The sequence below is a fragment of the Toxorhynchites rutilus genome, chromosome 2 (assembly GCF_029784135.1).
Source record: "Toxorhynchites rutilus septentrionalis strain SRP chromosome 2, ASM2978413v1, whole genome shotgun sequence".
In the NCBI taxonomy this organism is placed as follows: Eukaryota; Metazoa; Arthropoda; class Insecta; order Diptera; family Culicidae; genus Toxorhynchites; species Toxorhynchites rutilus.
The window spans coordinates 234569592-234589804 of record NC_073745.1 but is presented as its reverse complement, the minus strand read 5'-3'; positions in this window follow the sequence as shown (position 1 = coordinate 234589804).

Sequence of the window (20213 nt, the reverse complement as noted above, 5' to 3'; positions counted from 1 at the left end):
CCGGGAAAAAATCTAACAAACAGTGAATTATTAGTATAAAATGCAACCCATATTCTACCAATTCATTAACTGATTTTTTTTTGCATGCTACAATCATGATATCTGTATCTCCTTTTATTTCTCAGCTACTAATCAGTGATATAATACAAAATTATTTCGTGAAAAGTCCCATCAAGCATATTGAGTTTTAACGTGGTTGATAAGTGCCACGTAAAAAAACCGCGCAAATTTCGAAATCCTCGTAAAAATACCGCGTAAATCTTGAAATCCACGTAAAAAAAACGCGTAAAAAAGCCGCGTAAAATAAAACCGCGTATAAAAAAACGACTTCAGTGTAATTCAATAATTCATTGTGCTCACTCAAGGTTTCCAGCTCGCCGTCGATGCGCCTGACTGAGACGAGCTGAGGTTACTTGCGAGTGTGTGGATAGAAATTCGATGTTGCGGGCCTAGCGCCATCTGTCGTTTAACAACATAAATAAATTCGTTTTGTTTGAAAAACGACCGACGGTAAATTTATTTGAAAATTGTTTATACAAAAATACAAAAATTGCAATTAAAAATAAGATATGGGGGTTTCAATGTGTGGTTATATGTATTGTTTAAAGTAAAATTTAAGAAGAAAAAGATTCAGATTTTTTTTTTGCATAGGGCCACTCTAATCGGTATTAAATGTTTAGTAATCGGTATCCTGTCCGTATCGTATTTTTACATCCTATTCTCATGCCTACCAAGTTTTTTTTATGCATAATTTCATCAAAATCGGTCGAGCCGTTTCGGAGGAGTTCGGTAACAAACACCGTGGCACGAGATTTATATATATATATAGATTAGTACGGTTCCTTGTAGTGGTGGCTGAAAGCAGACATACGACCGCAAAGGGTGATAATAACCGAAAAATATTAATCCAGCGGAAGTAGCGAATGGGCAATTTGTCTGCGATTGCGTTTTGGGCAGGTTCCAGTCCAGAAGTTATGCTATTCGAAAGACAATCGCTAGCAAAGTTAGTTTCGTTACTATTTGAATCGGAGAACTTGATCACATCTCCTATCTTTGATTTCCCAGGGATCAAGAGAAATGAAAACAGATATGATTTTGGGGTCGACGAGGTCTAAAAACCCACTTCTTTTAATTAAAACAATTTCTTATTTTAATTTTTCAAGATACAGTAAAACCTGTTTTTGTGCGGTTTTTTTTTTTGTGCGATTTTTTTTTGTGCGGTGTATGAAAAGAAGAATATTTGACGAAGTTATCTTCCATTCAGTTTTTTTCGATGGTTTATGTGCATTTCAGTGCGAAAAAAGCATATTTGCGTCTCAATTATCCACTTCTGAAATCATTCCCCTCCTCTCATCAAATGCTTTAAGTTTTTCTGAGTTTTTGCATGACATGATTTCTAACAGCAACACGTTTCGACATGCAACTAAAAGCACAAAACAGCCATGCGTAACTGAAAAGACAAAGTGTCCCATCGCAAAGCAGGGAAACAAAAGGAAATTGAACGGTGAATGGCGTGGATTTGAGTTATTTTCTTGAGGGAAACTTTTTTTATGCGGTCCCTATCTACCGGACAAAAAAAGTTTTTTTCAAAATGTGTACCGAACACGATTTTTTAAAGCTTCTGGTGAAGTTTTGCACGATTTTTTACACGACTTTTTTTGTGCGGTCCCTATTCCCCGCAAAAAAAAAGTTTGCCTGTACTACACTCATTAATTTATCTAATCAAAAAGATTACAATAGATCGGTAGAGAGTCACCAGATGTATCCATCAAACTGATTTATTGATATTTTCATCTTTATCTCACGATTTGAGTGTTTTTTTTTCAAAATTTATTCACCTATTTAAGTTATATTACACATGGTTACACATGATATTTACTGACTTGCATGTCTGTTTATTTTCGTGCTCCCGTGGCCGAGTGGTTAGCGTCATAACTAACATGCCGGGTGTTCGGGTTCGATTCCCGTTCTGGTCGGGGGAATTTTTCGTCAAAGAAATTTCCTCCGACTTGCACTGTGATCACGCGTATTCTAGAGCTTGCCACTCAGAATGCATTCAAGGCGTGTTATTTGGCATAGAAATCTCAACTAAGTACTAATAAAAAAAATGACGCAAGTAATACTACGTTGAGACGGCGAAGTTCCTCTAGGAACGTTAGTGCAAGAAGAAGAAGAATATGTCTGTTTATTTTATTGGTTTTTGATGATAAAATGATGCCAAGTTGACTCACTTAACCAACCGCAAAGTTTTTACATTGGAAAGTGTTTTGTATGAATAAAAAAAACCAAAGATACAGCCATTCCATGCCAGTCCGACATAGCGGATTTTCGTGACAATTGGTTATTTGGTTCCTTTCGCAAAATATTAGACACGTATTTTTTTAACTTTGTTGTTAGGGTTATCATTTTCATTTTAGGGTGGTTCGAAACAACATTTTTTCCCATTTTTCCCAAAAATGACTTTTTTTCAAAAAATTATAACTTTTGAACAACTAGACCGATTCAGATGATCTATATATCAATAAAAACCAATTAGAATTTTTCTTCTGAAAAAAATATTACATCTGTGGAAAAATTGTACTTTGTTTTCGTAATCATGATTGTATTTCTTCTAATAGTTTACATGGTCTCGGGACCAAGAGCGGTATATTTTCTAATATTTTTTTCTTGAAGGTTTTCTACAAATCATATCCAAAAATCAGAGAAGCGTTTCCCTTCCTTTTTAAGCTATGATTTTTCAAATTTGACCGATGCTCCGAAAAATTAATGTTTTCCCATTTTTTCCAAATGTGATTTTTTTTTTCAAAAAAGTCTAGTCAAAAAAAAAGTCAAAAATAGTCTATGATCATCTAAATCGGTCCAAAAGTTCAAAAGTTATAAATCTTTGAAAAAAAAAATCATTTTTGGAAAAAAGAGAGACAAAAAAACGCCTCTCTGTTTTATGATATGTTGTGTAAAAAACTTCAGTCTAAAAAAATATAAAAAAACTCTCTGACCCGGCAAACTTCGTCCCGCCCAAAATTTATTTTTCGTTATTGCATCCACGTTTTCTTACTAAGCGCACGTTCATGGGTCCAATAGCAGAACTGTTCATTGATTGATCTTCTAATCTACCCTTTAAAATTATTTTTCACCATAAAATTTTAGTACTTCTACCAAAACTCGACATTATAATATCAGAATATTTTCAGACACAATTCTCATGCAAGATAGCAAATAACATGTTTCTCCGTTACATGGAATAAATGTTTGATACAGAAAATATGATAGAATGAAGACAGCCCTAAATCGGACAATTGCTTTCTAGAGTTTAGCTCTCATCAACACATTCGGCGATCCATTTTTATTGATATAGATAGAAGATGATATAGGAGTGCGTTTTATCATATTAAAATCCATTTCCACTTTCAAACGAAGATCAATTTCGTTACCGCAAACATCAAGTGGACGAACAACGCTTGTCAATATGTAATTGTAGAACACATGCGAATTGAGATTTTTGAATTTTCCCATTTTCCTTCAGAGTTTTCCGAAAATTTTCAATTGGCATGTTAGGTTGGAATATGTTTGGTTGAAATATGTGCATTATTTTTATGGGACCTCCTTTCCAGAAAAGGAACGGATGTCGAACCACCATAGAAACGTTTCGGGACCCCTAAAACCTCCACACGTCAAATATGGCTCATTTTGCTTGATTAATTCTCGAGTAATGCAGAAATGTTTCATTTGTATGGCAGCCCCCCATAAGAGTGGTGGGGGGGGGTCTCGAAGTATAATAAGAACTGTCCCCAAAAACCCCCTACATACCAATTTTCATGTCGATCGGTTCAATAGTTAAATACAGTCCATAAGTCCATAAGAATCAGACAGACAGAAATCCATTGTTCTATATATAGATAGATATAGGTCCTCGGCCTTGCGGTCATGTAAACTATAAAAAAAAACAAATATAATCAATAATTATGAAAACAAATTCAAATTTTCTGGAAAAAATATAGTTTTTCAAAAAAAAACTAGTTCATATCTAGCTTTAATTTGACATGTCGATCATCTGAATCGGTTTAGTAGTTCAAAAGTTATGAATTTTTGGAAAAAGTCACTATAGAATGGAAATGGGCACCCTAATGAAAAAATAAACAAATACGGGTCCAATATTTTGTGATAAAGAACAAAACTACCAATTGTTACAAAAATCTAAGAACCAATGGCTGTTTAATTTTTAAAGAAATAAATGATAGTTTTGTATTTTTTGTTGCACGAAAAACTCTGAACTGATTATACAGATCTTGCGTGAACGCGTGATCTCTCCTATGATTTCAAACTAAGAACTAAACCAGATATACATATCCCATATCCCATATCCCATATCCATATACCAACATATCCTGTATCATTCAAAATTTAGTATCGAATTCAGAGAAAATCTAGACAGCAAAATCGTTCTTTGTTTTTTTTTGTTTATATGAAAAAAAGCAAATTCAATAATGTATAAGTATAGGGCTTAATCTGTATCATTCGAATATTCATTTACATCATTCGCCCAACAATCATCAAAATTAAACACTTACCCTACCTACTTAACATTTTCTATATTATATATATATATATATATATATATATATATATATATATATATATATATATATATATATATATATATATATATATATATATATAATTATACATCGTATAATATACAATTATACATCGTGGACTCGATTATATACAGTTTCTGATTTCTTTTCACTGTATATAATCGAGTCAAAAAAATATTTTTTTATTCGCTTTTTTTTGCATGTATTTTCCGTTTTTTGAATGAAAAAGAAGAATTTCATTTTTGATTCATCCCCTTAAAGTCAGAAAACACCTTTATCATATGAAAAAAATTATTTTATCCAGATTCTCTCAGGAGGTGATAGACGATCATATTTGATGAAAAAATCCTTCTACGCATATGCTCGAATTTCATCAATGACATAGTTATAGAACTTTTTTTTTTGTTTCGGACTTTGTTGCCTCAAACTGGCTCTACATTGAAAAGTACGCTACGGAAGACGATTTTGTTGCTTTCATTTGAAGGATGAGAAAATTTAGTACAGGATATAGTAGTGGAACAACTAAATTAGTGGATTGAAATAACCCTTTGGAAGCGAAAAATTTAAAAGTTAATAATTTTTAATGTGTTATTATTAATTTTATCCTTAAAAATTATATTAAACTAGATTGTTTCTATCAATTAAATTGAAGTTCTTTAATCGCTCTACAATTTGTTCTTTGACACCCAACTTCTATCTTTCTTAATTTGGCTGCAATATTGATAAAAACAATTCCTGGGGAAAATTCAAGCAAAATCTTCAAAAATCACGATTTTTACCCCACTGTACATGTAATAGACACTTAAATTTCACCTTAATGTTGAAAGGTTACATTTCTTCTTGAAACAAGTTATATTTGAAATATTTTTTTTTCCAAACTGTATATTATCGAGTACAACATTGTATATAATCACATATAATCGAGTCCGACCTGTACCTAATTCTACCGATAGTGGTCAAATGACCGGTTTTCAAATATTTATTTCATTTTTCCTGGAGTAAATATTTTCCACAAACATATTTTTCTAGTGTGGAACAAATGTTTATTGTTTTATATTTTTTTCCAATACTCAATTTGACTGGTTTATAGTTTTTCAGAAATTGTAATTGAATTAGCTGAAATTTTATCTGTACTTTTTATTCCTCACTCGTATTCGGTACGATATTCGATATTCACGATATTCTTACGATATCCTTTCTCCAGTTGTTTGATCATATAAAACCCAAGAATTCACATTTGGTCGGGGTTCTGTCAAAAACGAACCAAGCGCCAATTTTCTCAAAATTGAGTTACTTACTCCACTCGATGCAGAAACTGATAATCTATCGACAATAAATTAATCGTGTCATTCGGACAGTTGACAAACAAAAAAAAAATCGTTGTAGCAGGTTGTGAAAAAAACGAAATTGCATTCAACCAGAGCGAACCATAAACCAACAACATTGCATCGGAGGATAGTGATCGATTTCCCCAAAAATATAGTTTTTCCTATTTACCCGAATCTTTATCTGATTTTTCTATTTCGGATAGCCCTTGGGAATAGTTGTCGTTTGAATCTGGAAAATAAGATCGGCAAAGGGCTGCCCTGAAGTGTAAAACCGTGTTATGTGGGCTGATCTGCATTTTACAAAATTGCCTTCAGTCATAACGAACCAAGTGTTATGGATTTTTAAGTGAATTTATTTTCATTGATATTGTCAAAACCAGCAGAAGTTAGTCAATGTATATACTATTTATGAAATTAGTTGTATGATTGTATTGTGTTAATAGTTAGCACGTACTTCGTTCGCTTTGGCTGCAAAGAGAGTGCGTGTTAAGCAGCTATACAGTTTTGTTTTTCTTTTTTTTTTTTTTAAGATTCTGAATCCGAAATTGCCGGAGATTTTATAATGTCACCTCCTCCTATTGTTGAACCGTATGTACCTGGCGTAAAAAAAACTTTGGTAAAATTTCACAAGTAGAGGTAAACGGTAGCATGAACACAGCAAGCATTTTGATTGTCAGAAAATGTGAATTTTTCGATCGTGGTTTTAAGGTTTTTTCCGCTGATAAAACAAACTTTCGCCATTTTTTGGTCTAATTGATTCCAGATGTGGCATTACAAAAAAAAGATGGACAAACAACGTTGGAAGAAGGAGGAGCTTGAAAAAGCAACACAGGCCATCAAGGACGGATTTTCTTTGACCAAGCATCGAAAGTGACACAAATAAAATATTGTATTCCAGTTACTAGAATTAGAAAGGGCCGCGTTTTTATTTTGCGTCTGAACAAATTAAGTAGTTCCAAAGCTACAGTGATAGACATTCGTTTAGCCGCACTTGAAAAAAAAAAATTGAAACACTTACAAAACAACTAGGAATGTTCTCTTTATCGGGATACTTATTTGCTGTAGTGATAGTATATTTAAGTCATTTTTATTGAAAGGACGTGCGTCACAATCACACACACACAAGGTGGCATCGGTGGATATAAACATTCAAACGTCGTTTTTCTCCGAGACATACGTTTAGCCGCAGGGCATAAAAATCGAGTTTTCGCATAATCACTAAGCCTTTATCTATGTTTTTTGAAAAAAAAAAAATGGGAATGTTCAACTTACAAAATAAATAATACATATGCAACGTAACAAGTTGGACAGATCAGTGATTTACGTAGAATTTAAAGTAATGGCGAAAGGTATTCTATTGACAGAAGAGGGGCGGAAAATAATAAAGATATTCAGTGAACAAAAGTTTTCTAATTGCTCGATCGTAACAAAAATTGGTCAATCTGAAATAGTGCCAGAAATATGGGATATAACGACCAACAAATGGGAACACCAAAGTTACTTTGCGTCTTAAAGGTCGAATAAGACACGAAGCAACCAGGAAACGATGTCCTGCTCATACATTAAGGTAGAATCGGTAACGAATGCATAATTTGCGTATCTTGAATGAGTCACCAAACATCATGTGGAAGAAACTTCAAGGGAAGCCGAAACTGACCGCCACCCATAAGCAGAACCATCTCATTTTCGCCCGGCAAAACATGGAATGGAAACTAGAATGGAGAAATGTTGTATTTTCCGGCGAAAAAAGTTCAATTTGGATGGTCCGGACTGTTACAGATGCTATTGGTACACTTTAAGTCAACGGCATGCCGTGAGATCCAAGCGAAACTTTGGGGCGAAAGTTTGACAGTGTGGGGAGCCGTGTCCTATCACAGCAAGCTTCTCATTTGTTTCATTTTCATCCGAATGAACTCCGAAAAGTATCTTCAATTACTGGAGGACGTTTTGATTGGCCATTTTGAGAATCACGCTACCGAGGATATCGTTTTTTCAGCAGGATTATGAATAGATCTACGTTTCCAAGCAATCGAAGGCATGGTTTGCCGAGAAGGACATTCCGCTTCTTGAATGAGCTGCTGGCAGTCGATTGCAATCCCATAGAGAACCTATGGAGAATCTTGGTCGAGATGGTCTATGCAAACGGATGACAATTTGACAACATTTCCAGTCTATAGCAGTAAGGCAGTAATTCAGGAATTTTGGGCTATAATCAATATGGCAACACTTTAAAAGCTGTCTGACTCGATGCCAAATCGAGTTTTGAAAGTGATCCGAAATGGAGGTGGACATACTAAATATTAGCTACCGATTGGACTCGACATTTGCCGCACAAATTTTTCTTTTATTGAAATTTTAGGATGCGGCTAAACGAATGTCCACCCTGATTCCACATATTTGAATTACTTAGAAAACAAAAAGTGAATTTATACTTTTTTTAAGAATGAATTCGATGAAAATGAACAATAATCGTCTTTTATGAGCAAAACTGTACAAAGAATTGACTTATTTTTAAAAATATTGAGGAAAATTGGGTGCGGCTAAACGAATGTCTACCACTGTATGACGCGTAGTGTATTTAGATTGTATTTTGAAGAAAAGGACAATGACGTTATGATGTTATCAATGGGAAATAATAGTTATATGTGTTATTTATTTCAATACACGGATATGATACAAGATTCCAACTCACATCACAGAACAATCAGAACCTTTTCCCAGCTCTCCCCAGTGAAACCATTGTCTGTCGGGTCCACGTTCGATCAACTCAAACAACTGGTGCATAAATTACACCTCGCAGTAATTTTCTTTTCATTTGATTTTTTTTTTATTACAGCCGCTACCTGTGGTGCGGTTTTATTTACACTGCACCGCACCACACTCCGACGAGACGTAATGATTAATTCTTCCGTTTTTACTTTCACGAACTGGTAGCAGATGCTGGATGGAAAGTAAAAGTCAGTCTGCTGACAGGGCCTTTGCGCTGAGATTGGGAACAGTTGCTACTCCGGGCGCTTCCGTTCTCATCTCGAGCGACGAGAAAGCAGGCATGTCCCCTCTCCCTGGGCGCTCCATCACGTGGTGACCTAAATTAACATAACCAATTAATTGCTGCCGGAAGGAAGGTCCCAACCAAAAGGTGTGCGATTGTTATGTTATTTGTTACCATCGATTTTCTTTAGGGGATTTTCTTTCCAAAAAATATTTAGGGAAACGATTTCTTGTGTTATTTTGAAATTCTTCCTCATTTGACTCAGCTCAAGCTCATTTGATCATAATGCAATGACGTTATTCAACAATACAAAAATGAAAAATGTGTCACTATTACGACTAGTTCGAAAATGTACAGTCTGAATGTCAATTTAATGTTCGCTTGCGGCACTTTCAACGCAACAGAGTATAACGGTTTTTCGTAGCCAATTAAAAAAAATCCTTTCTTGCCCCGATGTCTAACTTGTGAACTCATTGCAGCGTAGCTTTTATTGGGGAGGATCTCCGTGAAGAAAAAAAAATGTCTTTTTTCTGTTATAAGCATTCAACTTTTTTTTTCTTTCCCATAGCATCGGTATCAATTACCGGGCCTGTGTAGGGGAGGACAACAAAATGCACGGCATCTGCATATTTAAAAGCTCGAACCCCGAATTCTAGTAGTAGTTTGTGCTCGGAAATCAAACGGCTGGATCATGATAATTTATTTATGGATTAAAACCATGTCTAAACAGAAGAGCAGTTGGAGAGAATTACTATGGGCGAAAAAAAAAGTGAAAGGATAGTTTTTTCGACAGATTTTTTTTCTAGGCACACATTTTGTGGGAATTCTGGGTGCTTTCAACAGACATTTGTTTAACCTTGGACTTTTTTTTTGTCGTAACGAACGAAATTTTAATAACACGCTGTCGGCACGAGAGCACTACGACTGTCAGGTCGCGTGCGCAAACGAAGGTTTTTTTTTCTCTAAATTACACAATCTGTTTTTTTTTCTGAGGGATGAAGATCGATATTCAATGTAAATAGTATTTTATTCCCGTCTCACAGCGATGGTGAAATTTTGGAATATAAAACATATTACCTCCTTTTTTATATATGACCCTCCATGACCCTCCCACAGCAATAAGTTCGAACAGAGGCTTCATACACTTAATATCTCCAAAAACACGCGAGGAGCCTAATTTTAAAAAGAAAATGTTAGAATATCAGTAGATCTTAGTTTATTTGAAGGGAGTTGTGATGAAAAAACTAAACAAAATTTCACAATGCTAACGTTTATAGCTTCCCACTAGGTTAAACTAAATCTACGACATAAGGATACAGAAGAAAGACTATATATTGAAATGGTTAACGAGTATTGTTTATTTAACTTATGTTCCTGATTATATGTTGTTTCGCTTTACTTACTGGTAGCATTGATATTTTTCAGAATATTGTCGGTCACATTCAACATTCAGCTAACATTTGGGTCATTAGGTAATTTATAATGCGTGGAAGATCCAAGTTAGCTTATTCTTCTATAGTTTATGCAGTTTATAATTCGACAATTTCTAAGTTTTCCCAAGCCTCACAAGTGTCCCAATATTTGATGAATGGCGAAACTTTGGCGACTATCGAACCATATGGACAAATTCCAGTTACGATTATTTTATTGAAGACTAGCTGACCCGGCAAACTTCGTCCCGCCCAAAATTTGTTTTTTGTTATCAATACCTTCTAACATTCACGTTTTCTTACTAAGCGCAAGTTCATGGGTCCAATCGCAGAAACGTTCATTGATTGATCTTCTAATCGACCCCGTTGAATTTACCTTTTACTATAAAATTCCTAGTACTACTACCAAAACCCCTCAGAGAGAGGGAAGGAGTGTCTATTTACCATTTAAACGTTTCGTGCCCCCTAGAACCTTCGCATGCAAAATTCGGCTTCATTTACTTGATTAATTTTCGAGTTTCACAGAAATTTGTGTTTCATTTGTATGGGAGCCCCCTCCCCCCCTTAGAGAGGGGCAGGAATGTCGAACTACCATAGAAACGTTTATCGATCCCTAAAACCTCTATATGCTAAGTTTGATTCCATTTGTTTGATAAGTTCTCGAGTTGTTCAACACTCTCTCCCCCCTCTTTAGAGAGGGGAAAGGAGTGTCTAACCACCGTAATCACATTTATTGCACCCTAAAACCTCTATATGCCTAACTTGGTTTCATTTGCTTGATTCATTCTCGAGTAATGCAGAAATTCGTGTTTCATTGTAGGACAGCCCCCCCCTAAGAGAGGGGGAAGGTGTATCTAACCACCTTAGAATCATTTATTGCATCCTAAAACCTTCATATGCTTAATTTCATTTCATTTGCTTGATTAATTCTCGAGTAAGGCAGAAATTTGTGATTCATTTGCATGGCAGCCACCCTTTAGAGAGGGGGTGGAGAGTCTAATCACCATAGAAACATTTATTGCACCCTAAAACCTCCATATGCCTAATTTCGTTTTATTTGCTTGATTAATTTCCGAGTAACGTAGAATTTTGTGTTTCATTTTTATGGAATCCCCCCCTTAGAGAGGGGGGAGTGGTCTCAAACTATCACGAAAACCTTCCCCGGCCCCAAAAACCCCTATATAATTTTATGTCGATCGGTTCAGTAGTTTCCGAGTCCATAAGAATCATACAGACAGACAGACAGAAATCCATATATATATATATATATATATATATATATATATATATATATATATATATATATATATATATATATATATATATATATATCGATTTTCGAAATAATTTCGGGAAGCTTTCCTATGTTTGCATTCATCTGTTTTGTTGGAAAATTATCTTTACTTTCCTTGGAGTCGAGTTGAATTACCAAGATACTAATTTACCTCACGCTAGCGGGTTTTACAAAGATAGAGTTACTCATACAGGTTTTAAATAATCGGAATTTATCAACGAATTTCATGACAACTCGACTGGCCATTAGCAAAACCATCTCAGATTGCAATGAAACGTTGTGGGTACAAAGAAATTGGTCATTAAAAAAAGTTCACATACTTCAAATCTAAAAAAATTATTATTATTTATTATTATTTTATTATTATTTGAAAAGGACCAAAACTTTTTTCCTAAATTTCTACAAAAATGTCTAACTCAAAAACTATTCGACTTGCAACATTTTGGTCAAATGAAGAGATGTAGAAAATTGTTCAAATTTTCATTTAAAAATGTCAATACAACATTAAAAAAGTACACTGATTTTTAATGTACATTCGATTTCATTTCTTTTCAACATATCTTTTTTTAAATTCTCAAAAAAACTTATGGATAACACCCACAGTAACCAACAGGTCATTCAGACATCGAATAATGGGTACTTCTACAGGCAAAAAGTTTTTCTAAGAACTTTACAATGTTTTCTTTGAAAACAATACGACTAACCCCAATTTTGTTTAAAGACCCGTATTTTGGATTTTTTTCATTAGGGTATCTACTTCCATTTTAGGGTGGTCCGAAAAATCAATTCTCTCCACTTTTACCCAAAAAAGGACTGTAGAAAATTTGTTTCATTCAAAAATATCAAACAAAAATTTATAACAATTTTCACCGCAAAACATGAAAAAAATATTTCTTCATGAATCTTTTTTTTTTACAAAAGCAGAAGTGTAAATATTCAAATGCTATAAACTGATTGCCTTGGTCTTTTTTTTTTCCTTTTTCCCATTTTACTAGAGCTGTTATTCGGTGCTGGATAATTTGGTCGGTGTACAGTCAGACAAGACCAAGTAACAAAATAAGAAAAAAATGAGTTAATAAAGGGTGTTCGTTTATTGATTGATCTTCTAATCGACCCCGTTGAATTTACCTTTTACTATAAAATTCCTAGTACTACTACCAAAACCCCTCAGAGAGAGGGAAGGAGTGTCTATTTACCATTTAAACGTTTCGTGCCCCCTAGAACCTTCACATGCCAAATTCGGCTCCATTTACTTGAATAATTTTCGAGTTTCACAGAAATTTGTGTATCATTTGTATGGGAGCCCCCTCCCCCCCTTAGAGAGGGGCAGGAGTGTCGAACTACCATAGAAACGTTTATCGATCCCTAAAACCTCTATATGCTAAGTTTGATTCCATTTGTTTGATAAGTTCTCGAGTTGTTCAACACTCTCTCCCCCCTCTTTAGAGAGGGGAAAGGAGTGTCTAACCTTTACGATGGTTAGCTTTACATTTATTGCACCCTAAAACCTCTATATGCCTAACTTGGTTTCATTTGCTTGATTCATTCTCGAGTAATGCAGAAATTCGTGTTTCATTTGTAGGACAGCCCCCCCCCCCCTAAGAGAGGGGGGAGGTGTGTCTAACCACCTTAGAATCATCAAAAAGTGGTCAACTTAAATTCGCCGTATTTTTTCTAATCATTCATATTAAAAACCTGATAGTTATCAAAATGGCGTCAAAGCAAGAGGAGCGACGAATCAAAATTTTGTACATGCGTCGTGAAAATCCAAACTACACGCACGCAGAAATAGTAAAATCGTTGAATGTGGTCAAATCAACCGTCACCAAAGTAATAAAAGTGTTCGGGAAACTTTTGTCGACAACTAGAGAGCCTGAAGCTGGGGGAAATCGAAAGCCGGGACGGCAGTGACGAACAGAAGAGTGGCTAGCGCTTTCAAGCGCAACCCCAACCTCTCCGTTCGAGATGTCGCAAATAAGTTGGGAATATCGTCTACAACCGTACATGAAGCTAAAAAACGATCCGGACTATCGACTTATAAGAAGGTAGTGACTCCAAATCGCAACGATAAGCACCTTACGGCAAAAACAAGATCTCGGAAGCTGTATACGACATTGTTGACAAAGTTTGATTGCGTGGTAATGGACGACGAAACCTACGTCAAGGAAGACTTCAGACAGCTTCCTGGACAAGAGTATTATACAGCAACCGGAAGGGGAAAGGTGGCAGACATTTTCAAGCATATTAAACTATCAAAGTTTGCCAAGAAATATCTCGTTTGGCAAGCTATCTGTACCTGTGGCTTGAAAAGCGACATTTTCGTTGCAACCGGGACCGTCAACCAGGAAATTTACGTGAAAGAGTGTCTTCAAAAGCGCTTGCTGCCTTTCCTGAAGAAACATGACTTGTCTGTGCTGTTTTGGCCGGATTTGGCATCCTGCCATTATGGAAAAAAAGCCATGGAGTGGTATGCCGCTAACAAGATGCAGATTGTGCCCAAGGATAAGAACCCTCCCAACACACCAGAACTTCGACCAATCGAAAAATATTGGGCGATAGTTAAGCAGAACCTTAAGAAGACCCAAAAAACTGTTAGCAGCGAGAAACAATTCAAAGCAAACTGTCGTTCTGCGGCGAAGAAAGTGGATAAGGTGACTGTACAAAATCTGATGGCAGGCGTCAAACGAAAGGCTCGCCAATTTGGACTAGGTCGACCGGAATCTTAACTGAGTATTTTTTCCGTCTTTTATACATATTAAACTTCAAAAAGAAAGATACTTTGATTTTTTTAATGAACAAATAATCGATTTACACGCAATTTCAATATGTCACTACAAACTGGAATATTCCCAGAAAAATGGAAACAATATTTTTTGGTACCTATCTTTAAATCTGGCGCTAAATCTGACGTACGTAATTATCGTGGAATTTCCATTATCTCTTGCATTCCTATACTATTCGAAGCAATAGTCAACGAAAAAGTCTTCCAACAAGTAAAGAATAGAATTACTTCAAAGGCCTCTCAACTTCAACTAATCTGTTGGCTTTTGTGACTTTTATTTTGAATGCAATGGAAAATGGCAAACACGTAGAAGCTCTTTACACTGACTTCAGTAAATCATTTGACCGCATCGACATTCCATTACTACTCTTCAATTTGCAGAAAATTGGAATGGAACAAGGACTCTTAAACTGGCTGAATTCTTATCTAACAAATCGTGAACAAATTGTTCATTTTCAAAATTCTCTTTCAAATCCAGTAAAAGTCACTACAGGGAGTCCCACAAGGCTCTCATCTTGGTCCTCTTCTTCTCATTCTGTACGTTAATTACATCTCCTTCGTTCTCAAGCGTATAAATGTACTTGTGTATGCCGACGACATGAAGCTTTTCGCGGAAATTGGAAATGAAAACGACATCGAAGCATTTCGAAACGAAATACATGTATTCCATACTTGGTGTGATAAAAATTTACTAACACTGAATGTGAAAAAGTGCAACTCTATAACATTTAGCAGGAAAAAACGTACCAAATATTGTAATATGTCTTGGAAATCAAAATGTAGAAAAATGTGAAATAGTTAGAGATCTAGGCGTCGTCCTGGACTGTAAACTCACATTCATAGAACACTACAACTCTGTAATAAATAAGGTGTTAAGTTTTGTCAAACGCTTCTCACATAACTTCCAGTACCCATACACAATAAAGCTTTTATATGTTATATATGTAAGGCCTATTTATTCTGGAATACTGTCACATCGTTTGGAACCCGTATATGGTCGTACATGAAGAACGCATTGAGTCAGTCCAGAAACAGTTTCTTCTATTTGCACTTCGTAAACTCAACTGGACCTCATTTCCACTTCCTTCATATGAAGCACGCTGCATGCTCATAAACATCCAAACACTAGAAGAACGCCGTGAATTTGCAATGCTTTCTTCTGTTGATGACCTAATTTCGCAACGAGTACAGTCAGCTGAACTACTAAACTAAAAACTAAATTTCTATGAAAAACTAAATTTCTATGTACCTGGGCGTCAACTTAGAACACGAAATTTGTTTCTAACCAAAACATCCAGAACAAATTATGCAAATAACGCCCCTATCAATCGCATGATGCGTATATACAATCAGCACTGCGAAATAATTGACACAACAATGAATAAAAAACAGCTAAAAAGAAACATATACTTACTATAACTTATACAGCTAGGTTTATGGCATGAATTTATTTTGATTAATCAGCAAAAACTGATAATAGTATACAGTCAGAGTGGACTAAGTGTTTACGGCCATAGCGACTAGAGAGAAGCCACATTTTTCTGCCAACCAAAAAATGGAAGGAATTTCAAATGAAATATTGGATTTCTCCGCATCAGAAGATTCTTCCCTTCGTCCATAAATAAAAACGGAAAAGTAACTCAAATTGAAACACAATGTATATACTTTTTAGACAATTCATAGTTATTTAAAAGTTGAAAGAATATATTATTATATCTTGTTCAGACGGAATGGACAAAGCACCAGAGAGTAAAAAATGGTAATGAATAAACTATTCATGATCGGTTTAAAATCCAACCGTGGTCGTTCATTTACTGCAAATACACTTTTCCAAAATCACGCTTATCCGTTTGTCGTTGAAGCAAATTTTTAGAAAATTAAGCATTGTACATTTTCAAGTAAATACTAATCAGTTCTTTTTGGTAAGTAAAATACTGTTTCAAGCCATAAAATATGTCTGTTTTGTTGTACTAGATAAATTATATGACTTCATCATCAAGTTTTTTTTAAATTTTTTTTTTCATGATAATACTTGCTGACCCGGCAAACTTCGTCCCGCCCAAATTTTATTTTTCGTTATCACATCCACGTACATGGGTCCAATCGCAGAACTGTTCATTGATTGATCTTCTAATCTACCCTCTAAAATTATTTTTTACTATAAAATTTCAGTACTCGACATTATAATATCAGATTATCAACTCTTATCAACACATTCGGCGATCCATTTTTATTTATATAAATAGAAGACGATATAGGAGTGCAATTTTATCACATTAACGAAGATCAATTTCGTTACCGCAAACATCAAATGGACTAACAACGCTTGTCAATAAGTAATTGTAGAACACATGCGAATTGATTTTTAAATATGTGCATTATTTGTATGGGACCCCCTCTTCTTTCCAGAGGGGGAAGGGGTGTCATACCACAAACATTTCTCGTACCCAAAAACCCTCACATCCCAAATTTGGCTCCATTTGCTTGATTATTTCTCGAGTTATGCAGAAATTTGTGTTTCATTTGTATGTCAGCCCCCCCTTAGAGAGGGGGGAGGGGTGTCGAACTATCATAAGAACCTTCCCCGACCCCAAAAACCCCCACATACCAATTTTAATGTCCATAGGTTCAGTAATTTCCGAGTCCATAATAATCAGACAGACAGACAGAAAATCCATTTTCCATCAAATCTATCAGCGCGAACTCGAATATATACAGTCTTCGATTTCTTTTCACTGTATATAATCGAGTCAAAAAAACATTTTTTTTAATTTTTCGTTTTTTGATTATAAAAGAAGAGTTTAAAATTGAATTTTTGATTCATCCCTTTAAAGTCATAAAATACTTTTCTCATATAAAAAATCCTAATTATTTCAGAAGATGAAAGAGGATAATATTTGATGATAAAAATCCTTCTACGCATATTCTCGAATTCCAAAAATGACAGAGTTATTGACCTTTTTCTCTGTTTCGGGCCCTGTTTGCCTTAAACCGGCTCTAATTCAAAAATTATGCTACGTAGAACAATTCTGTTGCTTCCATTCGAATGATAAGAAAATTTTATTCAAAATAAATTTATAAAACTTTCAAATAAGTGGATTAAAGTATCATTTTAGAAGTGAAAAACTTCAAGGTTTGGGTTTTTGGGGTGTTTTTCTCAAATCTATTCCAAAAATACATAATAAACATGAATATTTATATCAACCAAATTGAAGCTCTCTAACCGCTCTACAATTTGTTCGTTGACAGCCAACTTCTTTATTTTCTAATTTTGCTGTAATATCATTTTAAACGATTCCTGGTTAATCTTCAACTAAAATCTACCAAAATCATGATTTTTACTTCACGGTACTCGTAATAGTCAATTAACATTCACTTTAACGTTTCTCTTGAAATAAGCCATATTTAAAATATAAAAAAAATATTTTTTTCGAACTGTATATAATCGAGTCTAAAATTGTATATATAATTATCTATATAATCGAATCACATATGATCGAGTCCGACCTGTATATAGAAGAGAAGATAGAAGATAGATAACTGCACGACTTTATTAACGAGTAACTAAGAGTTGTAGAAAACCAATTTGGGAGAGTTAATGAAAGCTACTAAAATTACACATCTTCAAATTTTGAGCTTGATTTACTCGAAATCATAGTTATGTTTCTTAGTCCGGTCTGACTGAACACTGACCATTTGGAAAGTTCGATTGTGCAGATAAGTTGTGTACATAAATCAGTACGATATACTGAACTGTGAAACACATTCAATTTTTACACAGATGTTTCGCTGTATTTTCAGTATTCGAATCTGATAGTGTTGGTCGGATCACTCGAAAAGCACACAACGCACTAACACATTTAGTTTCGAATTTCCCTTTATTGTTTATAGCAGGGGTTTTCAGATTTGTTTATGGCAGAGCAGTTTTTAAAGCAAAAATATTTGACGGAGTACCTGCATTCGAATTCGAATCAACAAAACAGATCATATTTGCATCAATATAGCTCAACTGCGAACAACTTTATTTCGGTTGCACGTCCCAGTTACATTACATCTGACCCGGAGTAAACGAGATAAATCACTATATGCCCAGTGAAATTAAATTAGAGAATGTTTTTCTTCGTGGTGGATTTTCAAGTCATAGCATTTGCTATAACTTCGCAGAGCATCATTTCAAAACCCCTGGTTTATAGTATCCGAAAGTGAGTCATCCAATGATAGGAAAGCCTGCAAGCTTGTATAGAAAGTTGCACGTCGCCTATTTTTTATTGTACCTGAGATCATTTTCTATTTCCTATTTTCTATTCCATATCTAACGATTAGGTAGATTATCCCTGTAAACGTTTTCCTACTCTCCGCCAGCTGTCACCAGCGAAGTGATATCCTGACAAGTTCGTTGGCACACGATGACGAGACAAGACGCAAACCAAAAACCGGTTCACTGCAATTAAAGGATAACGACAATTAGAAGACGGACGGAAGCTTTATGGTTTTGTTCACTGGAAGGAAGCTTGAATTCACCCTGTTCATTCGAAATATTGGTTCACCAAAATTCGGTTCAGAAGGATCAAATTTCTACGGTGCGGGGAGGGGCTTGTCGATCTTTACGTATTGTTGAGAAGCTATCGTACAACATATGACGAGAAAGTAAATGTTATTCTTTTCGGTTCGGTTTCTCGCACCCGTCAGATGATATTTCGGTTTTAGTGATTTTAGTTTTAGAGTCCATTCGCTAATATATAATCATTTTTTGAGAAATAGAAACTTTCTTTCCGAAAAAAAGATTGAATACTTTTTCATTCCCATGTAGCACTATGACTTTATTAAAATAGAATGTTTCCAAAGCTTGTATTCTTGTATTGAAGTGTAAAAGATCTGCATGGTGGTTTACGAATTCGAATTTGTATCATTGTATTATGCAAGCACTGTACATGAGTCTTCTTTAATTTTAATTAATTTTGCAAATGGAATAAAATGGAATCAAAATGGAAGCTTCAATTATAGACAAATCTGCACATCTGGCATTACTTGTTGTTTTTTTTTTTTTCAAAGTGCTACAACTCTTATCCGCGATGGCAAATATACAGTCTGGTGGAAAAAAATCATGCTGGAATGCGAATTATTATATGACAAATTAGCATGCCCGGAAGCAGTATGAAATTGTAAAAATTGTGAATGAAAATTTTTACTTAATGTCATTTGATTGATTGAAACGCGTAGTATTGCCCATTACTTAGCTCTTTTTTCTATATGTTTCCTGGGATTTCAATTAAAACTGTTCATTATAATAATCAATTATGGTTTTTTTTATCCCATTTATTTATTTATTAGGCTCATTAGCATTTAGCTGTAACAGAGCCGGGTTTATTCGTGTACATGTACATATGTTTATGTTTCCATAAATTGTGAATTACACAGTAGTTAGTAGTAGCCATTTAGGCGTTAAGTTTTCTGTTCCATTACATTATGGTAAATTACACAGTAGTAGCCATTTCGGCGTAAGGGTATTCTTTCTGTTCTTCCATTGTTCAGCAGACCGGACAGCGGAGACAGTTGATATTGATCATTGTTGGGTTATTTATAGAACAGCAGCCCGATGTTTCTTGCAGAGCAGAGCATTTTGTATGGATGAATCGATCTAATTTCGACCGTGGATCGATCTCCATCGCTGATGATGTTTGCATGGACGTAGTTATTCTATAACAACACAAAGATGGTCAATTGAGGGCCCTGAGTTTGAACTCACGATCGATCGCTTGGTAAGCGAACGCGTAACCAAGTGGCTACGAAGA